The sequence below is a fragment of the Triticum urartu genome, chromosome 3A (assembly GCF_056163025.1).
Source record: "Triticum urartu cultivar PI428250 chromosome 3A, HENAU_Tu73, whole genome shotgun sequence".
Classification (NCBI taxonomy): Eukaryota; Viridiplantae; Streptophyta; class Magnoliopsida; order Poales; family Poaceae; genus Triticum; species Triticum urartu.
The window spans coordinates 693,210,233-693,223,757 of record NC_141875.1 but is presented as its reverse complement, the minus strand read 5'-3'; the positions used below and the strand labels follow the sequence as shown (position 1 = coordinate 693,223,757).

The 13,525-nt window shown below is 53.0% G+C and overlaps 1 pseudogene; it reads left to right on the top strand.

Moving 5' to 3' along the window:
* The first annotated feature begins 384 nt into the window (after positions 1-384).
* LOC125547226 (uncharacterized) lies at positions 385-13,183 on the top strand (annotated as a pseudogene).
* The last annotated feature ends 342 nt before the right edge of the window (positions 13,184-13,525 follow it).

Sequence of the window (13,525 nt, the reverse complement as noted above, 5' to 3'; positions counted from 1 at the left end):
CGCCGTCCACGACGGGACGCGCCTTCAAGCCGGCCTGTTGCATCCCTTGCCCATCCCGCGTCTCGCCACCTCGAGGAGCAGCGTCGGGCGAGTCAGCTCCGCTTCAAGAAGCGCACGGAGGGCCTCCGCTCTCGTTGCCTTGCTCCGCAGCACCATCGCTCCGTTGCTTGCAGAGATCCAATCCGCTGCCTGGCCTGCAAGCTCTCCGGTCATACCGAGCGCAAGTGCCCGCTGCGCTCCAAGCCAAGGCCTCCACCACCCAGGCTCCCCCCCTTCCTCGTAGATCGCCCTCGCTCATCGCCATCTTCGCCGGGCACGAGTTCCTGGGCCGCCGTCGTAGCCGCTCCCCCCGCGCCAGCCCATCGTACTTTACGCCAGCCAGCGATGGCCCGCGCCTCTGCTGGTATTGGGGCGCCGGACGCTCGCCCGGAGGAGGACTCCTGCATCATCCTGTCCTCCTTCGACATGGACAGTGACATGCTCGATTGGAAGCAGACTGCCGCCATCGCCTGGTCAGTCAACTCGCCACGGCGCCTTGAGGCGCTTGATGTCGACCGCGCCATCCGGAAGCAGTTCAGGCTGAGTGAGGGAGTCCTGGATTAGGGGGTGTTCGGGTAGCCGGACTATACCTTCAGCCGAACTCCAGGACTATAAAGATACAAGATTGAAGACTCCGTCCCGTGTCCGGATGGGACTTTCCTTGGCGTGGAAGGCAAGCTTGGCGACGCGGATATTCAAAGATCTCCTACCATTGTAACCGACTTTGTGTAACCCTAACCCTCTCCGGTGTCTATATAAACTGGAGGGTTTTAGTCCGTAGGACAACTTCATCATACAACAATCATACCTTAGGCTAGCTTTTAGGGTTTAGCCTCCTTGATCTCGTGGTAGATCTACTCTTGTACTACCCATATCATCAATATTAATCAAGCAGGACGTAGGGTTTTACCTCCATCAAGAGGGCCCGAACCTGGGTAAAACATTGTGTCCCTTGTCTCCTATTACCATCCGGCCTAGACGCACAGTTCGGGACCCCCTACCCGAGATCCGCCGGTTTTGACACCGACATTGGTGCTTTCATTGAGAGTTCCTCTGTGTCGTCACTTTCAGGCCCGATGGCTTCTTCAATCATCAACCACGATGCAGTCCAGGGTGAGACTTTTCTCCCCGGACAGATCTTCGTCTTCGGCGGCTTCGCACTGCGGGCCAACTCGCTTGGTCACCTTGAGCAGATCGAAAGTTACGCCCCTGGCCATCAGGTTAGGTTTGCAAGCCTAAACTACACGGCTGACATCCGCGGGGACTTGATCTTCGACGGATTCGAGCCACAGCCTAGCGTGCCGCACTGTCTCAATGGGCATGATATAGCTCTGCCGCCGAACAGCGCCTTGGAGGCCGCACACGCATCGGTTCCGACCATTGATTCGGAGCCCACTGCGCCAATCAAGGATCAGCGGTTGGACGCTGCCTCAGGGGCTGCGATCTCAGAGGCGATCGAGCCGAACTCCAGCCCCGCACTCCGCATGGCCCGTGACTCCGAGGAGCCGGATTCCTCTCCGAACTCCGAGCCCCCCGCGCCCCCGCCGATCGAATCCGATTGGGCGCCGATAATGGAGTTCACCGCCGCGGACATCTTTCAGCACTCGCCCTTCGGCGACATCCTGAATTCTCTAAAGTCTCTCTCTTTATCAGGAGAGCCCTGACCGGACTACGGTCAGCAAGGTTGGGATACGGACGATGAAGAAATTCAAAACCCACCCACCACCCACTTCGTAGCCACTGTCGACGACTTAACCGACATGCTTGACTTCGACTCCGAAGACATCGACGGCATGGACGACGATGCAGGAGACGAACAAGAACCAGCACCTGTAGGGCGTTGGAAGGCCACCTCGTCATATGACATATATATGGTGGACACTCCAAAGGATGGAGATGGTGATGGAACAGCGGTGGACGATACCTCTAAGAAACAGCCCAAGCGCCGGCATCAGCGGCGCCGCTCTAAATCCCGCCAAAGCAAAAATGATGATTCCGGCACGGGAGATAATACTACTCCGGATAGCGCCGAAGAACACCCCCTCCAGCAAAATTCAGCACAGGAGAACAGAGAAGCCAGCCCTCACGAGAGGGCGGCAGACCAAGAGGTTGAGGACGATAATTATACGCCTCCCTACGAAGACGAGGCAAGCCTCGACGACGACGAGTTCGTCGTGCCAGAGGATCTTGCCGAACAAGAGCGTTTTAAACGCAGGCTCATGGCCATGGCAAGCAGCCTCAAGAAAAAGCGGCAACAGCATAGAGCTGATTAGGATTTGCTAGCTGACAGATGGACTGAAGTCCTTGCGGCCGAAGAGTACGAACTCGAACGCCCCTCCAAAAGTTACCCAAAGCGCAAGCTGCTACCCCGACTAGAAGAGGAAGCACCTACATCACCAGCGCATGACATGGCCGACCGGCCACCTCGTGGCCGCGACAGAGAGGCCTCTTGGCCCGCCACTCAAGCCATGCCCCGGCACCGCGTCAAGCATACTAAGGCACGGGAAAATGCGCCCGACCTGCTCGACATCCTGGAGGACAAGGCAAGGCAAACAAGATCGATCTACGGATCGCGCAGGCGCCCCACGGCACGTGACGGTGATCGTCACTCCGGACGCAATGAATCCGGCCGGGCCGAACTCAACAGACAAAGCTCCTTCGAGCTGCATCATGATATAGCCCAATACAGAGGCGCCGCACACCCACTATGCTTCACAGATGAAGTAATGGATCATAAAATCCCCGAGGGCTTCAAACCCGTAAACATCGAATCGTACGATGGCACAACAGATCCTGCCGTATGGATCGAGGATTATCTCCTTCATATCCACATGGCCCGCGGCGATGATCTACACGCCATCAAATACCTGCCACTCAAACTTAAGGGACCAGCCCGGCATTGGCTTAACAGCTTGCCAGCAAACTCAATCGGTTCTTGGGAGGACCTGGAAGCCGCATTCCTTGACAACTTTCAGGGCACTTATGTGCGACCACCGGACGCCGATGACCTAAGCCACATAATTCAGCAGCCAGAAGAATCGTCCAGGCAATTCTGGACACGGTTCCTAACAAAGAAAAACCAGATAGTCGACTGTCCGGACGCAGAGGCCTTAGAGGCCTTCAAGCATAATATCCGTGACGAGTGGCTGGCCCGGCACCTGGGATAGGAAAAGCCGAAATCTATGGCAGCCCTCACGACACTCATGACCCGCTTTTGCGCGGGAGAAGACAGCTGGCTAGCTCGCAGTAACAACTTAACCAAGAACACTGGTAATTCGAATACCAAGGACAAAAGTGACAGGTCGCGTCGGAACAAGCAAAAGCGTCGCGTTAACAGCGACAGCAACGAGGATACGGCAGTTAATGCCGGATTCCGAGGCTACAAATCCGGTCAACGGAAAAAACCATTCAAAAGAAAAACTCAGGGCCCGTCCAGTTTGGACCGAATACTCGACCGCTTGTGCCAGAAACATGGCACCCCCGAAAAGCCAGCCAATCACACCAACAGGGATTGTTGGGTGTTCAAGCAGGCAGGCAAGTTAAGAGCCGAAAACAAAGACAAGGGGCTGCATAGCGACGACGAGGAGGAGCCCAGGCCGCCGAACAACAGTGGACAGAAGGGATTTCCCCCGCAAGTGCAGACGGTGAACATGATATACACAACCCACATCCCCAAGATGGAGCGGAAGCGTGCGCTACAGGACGTATATGCGATGGAGCCGGTCGCCCCAAAGTTCAACCCATGGTCCTCCTACCCGATCACCTTTGATCGAAGGGACCACCCCACTAGCATCCATCACGGCGGCTTCGCCGCATTGGTTCTAGACCCAATCATTGACGGATTTCATCTCACAAGAGTCCTCATGGACGGCGGCAGCAGCCTGAACCTGCTTTACCAGGATACAGGGCGAAAGATGGGCATAGATCCCTCGAGGATCAAGCCCACCAAAACGACCTTTAAAGGCGTCATACCAGGTGTAGAAGCCAACTGTACAGGCTCAGTTACACTGGAAGTGGTCTTCGGATCTCCGGATAACTTCCGAAGCGAGGAGTTAATCTTCGACATAGTCCCGTTCTGTAGTGGCTATCACGCACTGCTCGGGCGAACCACATTCGCAAAATTCAACGCGGTACCGCACTATGCATACCTCAATCTCAAGATGCCAGGCCCTAGAGGAGTAATCACGGTCAATGGGAACACTGAACGCTCCCTCCGAACAGAGGAGCACACGGCAATGCTCGCAGCAGAAGTACAAAGCAGCCTCTCTAGGCAGTTCTCCAGTTCGGCCTTCAAAAAGCCGGACACTGTCAAGCGCGCCCGGAGTACCCTACAACAAGACCGCCTGGCACGTTCCGAGCTAGCGTAGCAATGCGGCCCCAACCCTAGCCCTCGCGATATAGCGAAACCAGTGCTTCGCGTACATAACTACGCTCTTGAAATACCATGGGCACAGGGGAAGGGGCACTATCCCGGCATGCCCCAAATACGGCTTAAACCGCACCAGGGGCTGCCGGATTCCTTCTTTTTTTTCTTACTCTCAGGACTCCATACTTCGGACGACCCGTTCGGCAATTCAACTGCCGCACAAACGATGCAAGATCCAGGGAAGCAGACAAGCCACGCCGCATTATGGAACTTCAAGGTGGTCTCTATTGCGAGCAGTATACCTGTTTTTTAATACAATTCCGCGGCCAGCCCCTGGCCAGGACATGTTAAATAGTCCAATTTATTTTGCTTATCGCACTATTTCTATCGTTCCGCTTTCATAGCAGCCTTTCTATAAACAATGCATAGCTTTTTTGTCTATTTTTTGCATTACTCTCTTTTTATATATATGTTTATTAATAACATGTTGCATCCGTACACTGTGGTACGACAAAATACGCCAGGGGCTTCAGTACCCATCAATATGGCGTGAGAAGTCTGTCCACTTTCACAAGTACGGCACACCGAACTTATAGCATTATATGCATCGGCTCCGAATCATGATTTGTGTCAATAGTTGGGTTTGCCCGGCTCCTATGTTTTGGTGCCTTACGTTCCACTATATCGGCTAAGGTAGCACTAGGAGAACCACTGCGATTGTGCCCCAGTTGAGCTGGGCCGAGCACCTCAGTGGAGAAAGCTAAAACTGACTGTCATGATGAGGCGAGAGACTGGTCGCTGTTCGAGAGGTTTTTCGAGTCCTTAAAGGCTTATGCCGCTTCGAGCGAGGAACCGGCTTTGTCCAGCCAAGGCGTGGATAGCGCCCCGAACTCGGTCTTCCGAATACTAGGGGCTTCGCCGAAATTTAAAATTATAGAGTTCTATGGCTAAGTGAGAGTGTTCAAGCATTATAGTCCGATTGCCTTGTTCGTTGTGCTGACCGCCTCCCTCGACGGACCCAATCATGGGAAAAAGAGCGCTCAGGTTTATCCCGAACACCCCAGCACTAGTGGCATGGGGGCAGAAGCCGACGACTGGCCATCTCTCAATTTTTTGATAAACGGCCGCACAGAAAGTAATATTTTAAATTCAAGCATTGCTTAGCGCATATGAACAAGTTTTCAGTGCACAGGATAACACGAGCGAGTTCATTCAAAAATTACATCCTTGGTACATTCATCCGCCACAAGGCGGGCACCAGCAAGAACATCCTTGTAATAGTTCTCGGGCTTGCGATGCTCCTTCCCCTGCGGCGGCCCGTCCTTCACAAGCTTCTCACCGTCCAGCTTACCCCAGTGCACCTTTGCACGGGCAAGGGCCCTACGGGCACCTTCAATGCAGACGGAGCGCTTGATGACCTCAAGCCTTGGACAAGCCTCCACCAGCCGCCGCACCAGTCTGAAGTAGCTCCCAGGCAGGGCCTCTCCAGGCCACAGCCGAACTATGAAGCCCTTCAGGGCCTGTTCGGCCTCCTTGTGGAGCTCGACCAGCTGCTTCAGCTGGTCGCTCAAGGGCACAGGGTGTCCGGCCTCAGCGTACTGAGACCAGAACACCTTCTCCGTCGAGCTGCCTTCCTCGGCTCGGTAGAATGTGGTGGCATCGGACACGCTGCGGGGAAGATCTGCGAATGCCCCTGGAGAGCTCCGGATTCGGGTAAGTAACAAGTAGTTTACTTTTATATGTCTGCTTTGCATATAGAATGCCTTACCCGCCGCTATCTTTTTCACCGCATCCAATTCCTGGAGGGCATTCTGGGCTTCGGCCTGGGCAGATTTGGCAGTTTTAAGGGCCGCAGCAAGCTCGGACGCTCGCGTCTTCGAGTCGAACTCCAAACTCTCATGTTTTTGAATGAGAACCTGAAGCTCTTGCCGCACCTCGCCGACCTGCGCCTCAAATTTCTCCCGCTCGGCGCGCTCCGTGCCACTTTCTTCTCGGCCTCGGACAGCGCCTGCTTGAGGGTCGCCACCTCAGTTGTGGCCCCTACAATAAGCAGTATACTCCTGTCATTTATTGCAACTGCGCCTTCTTGTAGGCATTTTTCCTATAAGGTATCTCTTACCTTCTTTCTCCTCGAGCTGCCGTTTGGCAAGGCCGAGCTCTTGCTCGGTCCGCTCGAGGCCCTGCTTCAGGGCACCCACCTCCGCAGTCAGTGCGACGGTGGCCAGCAGCGAAGCCTGCATACGTATATTGACTCCTTTTTAGTTAGACTCCTGCGATATTTAATAGATCCTCTATTCGGCTTTTCTTTCAGAACGCCAAACAGAGCATCAGGGGCTACTGTCTATACGGTAATATTTTTACATATTTTTACTTACCTCGAAGCCTGTTAGAAGGCTAGCAAGCTTCATTTAGTCCGTTTATGGCGGACCGAACCTTCTGGACCACCGTACTCATGATGGCACGGTGCTCCTCGTCGATGGAGGCGCCCTTAAGCTCCTCCAGCAGATTGTCCTGCGCCTCCGGTTGGACGGAGGACGCCGGCTCAGTAGGCTTGCTCCTCTTGGCAGGAGTTCGCCTACCGCGGTCCGGAACCGTTGATGATTCCGGCGCAATGTCTGGCTTAAAGCCGGACTTGGGGCCCAGGGGGTCTTGTCCCCTTCACTCCTGGAGTCCGGGAGGTCGCCTCGCGGCTCCTCCCGGACCACCTCCTCTCGCCCCGGAGCTGGTTGCGACGCCACTTCGGCGTCATCCGCAGCACAGGGGGAAGCAGCGGCCGGAACTGAATTCACATCCGATGAATCCAGGGAGCCACTCGACGACTCGTCGAGCCCGTCCTTGGGCGGACTGCATGTTCATATCTAACATTAGGGAAAGCTGTGTAACAAAAGGAATATCATGAGTTACTCTGGTATCCGAACACTTACGATCTCGCCGGACGCTTGGCCCTGTCCGGCCACTCCCCTTCGTCCTCATCGGCGTCGGGGACATAGTCCGGCGGAGGGGTTTTCCTCTTCTTGGACCCTTCGGCCTCCCCTACTGGGGCGTCCTCCCTCTTCTTTCCTCCCCAAGCTGGAGGGGGAGAGGTTTCTTCTTCCTCCTCCTCGCCTTCACGGGAGGAGTGCGCCTCGGACTCGTCGGATGACGAGTCCGACACCACCATATGCCGGGAACTCTTTCGAGTCCCCGTGGCCTTCTTCTTCTTGGCCTTCTTCTCTGGCACCACATAAGGTGCCGGAACCAGCAGCTACTCTAGGAGAGCAGGGGCTGGGTCTTCGGGAAAGGGAGCCGGACAGTTAATCTGTCCATACTTCTCTCGCCAATCCTGTCAAAGGTGAGGGAGTTTAGATCCCGCATAGAGTCAAACTATGAAAAAACATAACATCCTATAAAAGATGGAAATATCTTACCTCGCCAGCAGGACGCTGCAAGCTGAATCCGCGGTCTTCAGAGGAGGATGTGGGAGCCTCGGCGCCTTTGGTTAGCCCCCTCCAGACATCTTCGTACGTCATGTCGAAGAGCCTGCTCAGAGTGCGGTGCTGCGCCGGGTTGAACTCCCACAAATTGAAGTCCCGTTCTTGACACGGAAGGATCCGGCGGACGAGCATGACCTGGATTACGTTGACAAGCTTGAGTTGCTTGTTCACCAGGGACTGGATGCATTTTTGCAGTCCGGTCAACTCTTCTTCGTCGCCCCACGACAAGCTCATCTCCTTCCAGGACGTGAGCCGCGTAGGGGGTCCGGATCGGAATTCAGGGGCTGCGATCCACTTCGGATCGCGTGCCTCGGTGATGTAAAACCACCCTAACTGCCACCCCTTCAAGGTCTCCACAAAGGAGCCCTCGAGCCATAGGACATCGGCAATTTTGCCCGCCATGGCACCTCCGCACTCCGCCTGGTTGCCGCGCACCACCTTTGGCTTGACGTTGAAGGTCTTGAGCCAGAGGCCGAAATGGGGGCGAATGCAGAGGAAATCCTCGCACACGACGATAAATGCCGAGATATTGAGGATGAAGTTCGGGGCCAGATCGTGGAAATATAGGCCATAGTAGAACATGAGCCCGCAGATAAATGGGTGGAGAGGATAACCCAGTCCGCGGAGGAAGTGGGGAAGAAATACTACCCTCTCATGGGGCCTTGGGGTGGGGAGAAGCTGCCCCTCCTCGGGAAGCCGGTGCACGATGTCTTTGGACAAGTATCCGGCCTTCCTTAACATTTTGACATGGCCCTCTGTGACGGAGGAGACCATCCACTTGCCTCCCGCTCCGGACATTGTTGGAGAGGGTTGAGGTAGGAGGTGCGGGCTTGGGCGCTGGAGCTCGGGTGCGCAGAAGATGGATAGGCAAAGGAGGAAGAAGGCGTAGGTAAAAAGGTGGATCCTTATCCCCTTATATGGGCGGATGCGACTATGCGTCCCCACCAGCCTAGTAAAACTCGCTTGCCTCCCAAGAGCCGTGATAAGTGGCACGGTTGGGTTACCCATGTCCGTATTAACGAGAATCCCGTAAACAAAGGGGACACGATCTCTGCTTTGACAAGACGTGCCAAGGAAACCGCCTCGCAAAACACGCTGAGGTGGAGAAGTGAAGACGATTTGAATAAAGGCTTAGCCGTAGTGTGATGTCACGCTGCGGAATACGTCAGCGGATTAGATTGGTGTTAATATTATTCTCTCTATGGCAATACGTGGAAAATTATTTTGCAGAGCCGGACACCACTCTTGGTGTTTACAAAACTTTTATGAAGAATTTGGAGGAGGAACCCGCCTTGCAATGCCGAAGACAATCTGCGCGCCGGACTCGTCGTCATTGAAGCCTGGTTCAGGGGCTACTGAGGGAGTCCTGGATTAGGGGGTGTTCGGGTAGCCGGACTATACCTTCAGCCGAACTCCAGGACTATGAAGATACAAGATTGAAGACTCCGTCCCGTGTCTGGATGGGACTTTCCTTGGCGTGGAAGGCAAGCTTGGCGACGCGGATATTCAAAGATCTCCTACCATTGTAACCGACTTTGTGTAACCCTAACCCTCTCCGGTGTCTATATAAACCGGAGGGTTTTAGTCCGTAGGACAACTTCATCATACAACAATCATACCTTAGGCTAGCTTTTAGGGTTTAGCCTCCTTGATCTAGTGGTAGATCTACTCTTGTACTACCCATATCATCAATATTAATCAAGCAGGACGTAGGGTTTTACCTCCATCAAGAGGGCCCGAACCTGGGTAAAACATTATGTCCCTTGTCTCCTGTTACCATCCGGCCTAGACGCACAGTTCGGTACCCCCAACCCGAGATCCGCCGGTTTTGACACCGACACTGAGCCACGCGGACGTGGCCGTTACTCCGTACCACCCCGTCGAGTTCCTCGTCAAGTTCAACCACAAGGCGCATTGTGACGAGGCCCTCGCCGTGGGGCGGGTGCGCGCCGGCGGTGGCATCGTCCACATCCGCCCATGGCGGCCGCTGGAGCGGGCGCTTGGTGCGACGCTCAACTACCGGGTGCGCCTCTGCCTCGAGAATGTGCCGGACTACGCCTGGACCCCGTTCGTCACCGAACGCATCATCGGCCGATGTTGCTCCCTCGACCGTCTTGAAGACAACTCCGCGCTCAGGACCAACTCGGAGACGCTCGACCTTTGGGCGTGGACGGCAGACCCAAACCTGATCCCGAAGATCATTTGGCTCACTTTCACCACGAGGCCGTCCGACGGTCTTCAAGTCTTCGCCAACGAGGCCAGGCCGTCCGGTTGCAAGAGAGGCGCCACCTTCACTACAACAAAAATGCCACGCAGAGACGCTAAATGTAGGCGTTAAAGACGCACTAAATCATCTCTAGCTGATTTTAGAGTCGCTCATTAAAGCGTCCTAGGAGCGTCTCCTCACGCACCATCTCAAAGACAATTGAGACGTGGAGGAAGCGTGTCTACACAGAAATGAGACGTTTAAGAGCATCCTTACAAAGCGTGTCAACATGGATATGAAACGTTTTAAGAGCGTCCTAAAAACGTGTGTCAACGTGGATACGAGGTGTTTTGAGAGAATCTTTATGCCCCTAGGGATGCTTTGATAAATTCATGCTAGATGCAACTTCATATATCCTCTTTCTATTGTGTAATTTTTTAATCAACTGCGCTTAATAGAATTACTTGCTCCTATGAAATACTTGGATTCTCATTTACATATCAGAAAATATTCAAAAATTGTATGGCATGGCACAAAATAATAACATTGTATCACTGAGAGTAGTAGTAGCTTACAAACTTAATTGTAGACACATCACCTATGAACAATTACATGTCACAAAGTAGGTGAAACATATCTATATGATTTTTTGTTTCTACATGCTGATAATGGAACAATGGTTCCTTGCTTTCTCTGCTTCTCTAGTTCATCCTTGTGGCAACTGCCTTCAAAATCCGCACATAGAAGTTTTTCTGCCAAGAAAGCCCAATGAGATATACATAAATTTACTGGAACTTCTATCAGTAAGTTTTCATTTGCTGAACATACAGCCATAAGAATAGAGAAGAACGGTATTACATATACCACATGAGTAAACATGCACTTCAGAATTTCAATCTAGCCGTGTAGATTTCATGTGCCCATATGAAATATAGATACATAGGCTGCGTTCGGTTTCTCTCCACTCCTTTAACTCCGCTCCCGGAGGGGAACACACTTTAGCCTAAATTGCCGGAGTTGCCAAAACCCAGCTCCCCAACTCCGCGGAGTGGGGAAGTTCCGAACAGGGCCATAATGTATTAAGAAGAAAATGATTATGTCATCGATAGATTGGCCAAGGTGAGAATGCTTGAAGTGTATTTGTTAGAAAAATAACAATTAACTAAGTAAGTATTACCATACGAAGCACATATATTGTAAAGAAATAACAGCAGCTTAACATACAGGGACTGAATTCTAATGGTTGTTGACACTGGTAATCTCTAAGCCTTAATACTAGCTCTACTTATTAAGGGGGCGGGTTACCATAAAAAATACTGAATTCTCATGGTAGTTCATATTAATTATTTTCAGTCTAACACAATATCTACGTATTTAAGCGAGCATGATACCATTTAGCTGCTCTAGACATAGTGCAACACACGTGATTAAATCTTATCAAACATGATAATATATCCATCCACGGTGCTCTTTATCAGATAACAGGAGAAAAGTTTCTGCAGGTGAGAAACTGCATGTATGTGTTGATCTCTCCGTTTAGAGTAGAAGCCATATTAATTCTAAGAAATGTTAGAACGTGGGTGCAAAGCTCTTAATTTTAGTTATGGGAGGGGAGGAGGGTGAAGGTGATTTGATAGTTGATACACGAGCATTATTAACTGCATGAAAAAGAAAATGTGTTAAGAACACTGACCATCTTATTCTATCAGGATATTCTCAGAGGCTTTTTATCAAGAACCTGCATACGTGAGTGCCAATAATTTGGGAGCAAACAACGAAGAAAGCTATGTGTAAGGTCGACTTTAAATTGTAGTAGTCTAAATGTTTAATCAGTAAACAGACGAGAGTTCAGAAAAAAAAACCCGGCAAAGCAGCGTTGTCCTATCTTAATAGGATAATCTAAATTACAATGTCAAGATTCTCCTCCACACTTAAGTACGCATCATGGGAGCAGCTCCAATTCTTACTTGGAACGAATTGATAGAAAAACTAAAATAAAAAAGTAGATCGACTCACATATAAATGAACTTGCCGCCTTGCTGCTGGTCGACAGTGGCAAGCACGAGGTCAGCCTACCTGATGGAAACGAGCTTCACATGGCGGAGGACACTTGGAGGATTTTTTGGTTGCAAGACGTCGGGTTCTTAGAGACAGAGGATGCCGGCGAGCAAATGGAGGGCCGGGTGGGAGTCGTCACAGGAGTAACATTGATGCAGTGGGCGACCAAGTAAAATAGCAACATACCGAAAGGTGGATCTCAATCTTAGTATGAACGACAAGGACAGCGAACATACAAATAAAAGAGTGCCTAACTGATCAATACTTTTTGTCCTCCTCGTCGATCTTGTTCATCTTCTACCATGTTTCCTGTCGGGTCGTATGTCACTACGATCTCAGCAGGAGAAGGTGCGATGTCCAGTTCGGATCTGTTGCCCACTCCGCCACCTGTCATCTTCCCTTTCAGCCGGAGTGCACCGTGTGCCGGAGCTGCAGGTCGAGGCGGCCGGAGTGGGGCTGGGCCGCCGCCTGGAGGCCGGCGTCCCCGGGCCTGCTGTTGGATGCCGACGGACGAGGGGGGTGGACCTGCTACAGCGAGTCTGAGCCTCTGAGGTGAGGAGGAGCAGGATCTTGGCAGAGGCGGCGGTGTGGCATGGCGGTGCTAGGTTTAGGCTAGAGATCGCACCCTTTTACATGGTAGTTACTATTTTCTTGGGACATCTCGCACGATGGGGGATTATGGTGATGGTGGTGGAGCAAGATATTCTGAACCACCGGGATCTTTTTTTTAATTGGAATCAAGGGACGATGTCCTTTGCGCCTCATAAATCGTCCCTATGCACAAAGTGATTTTGAATAATGAGATGTATATACAAGCATCAACACGAAAACGTCCTTACATGCCTATTTTGTTGTAGTGCTTCCGCGTGCTGGTCCATCTGGATGCGGTGGAAGACCATGCCAACGCCCCACTGGATTGCTACGTCACCGACAGCCGCGCCGCCCCGTTCAGCCCGCCTCGGTCGGACCTGGTATGGAACCGGGGCTCTGTCGACAGCGTTCCCCCGCCGCTCGGGGCGACGCTGGCTGCACCCGGTATGATCATCCCCTCCCGGGCTGCTGCGCCTCACCGCCGTGGGCAGGGGACCGACGACCACCCACGCCAGCTGCATTGGCGCCGCGACGACGGAGACGACTCCGACGACGACTGGCAAGGGGGCGGTGGAAGAGATGTGCGCGGGCGCGATGGCCGTGCCCGGAAGACCCGCATGGAGGTGCATAGAGAGCGCACCCGTTCCCCCCGTTGCCGGGACGGGGCGGCCGGACGACACGGACGACGCCGGGCGGGGTCTCCTGCTGCTGCGGCGCCGGTCTCCCCGGCGTCGGGGTTGGGCTTGGGTGCCTTCTGTCAGCTTCGCCCGGCGGCCTCCGACGGCGGGCTGC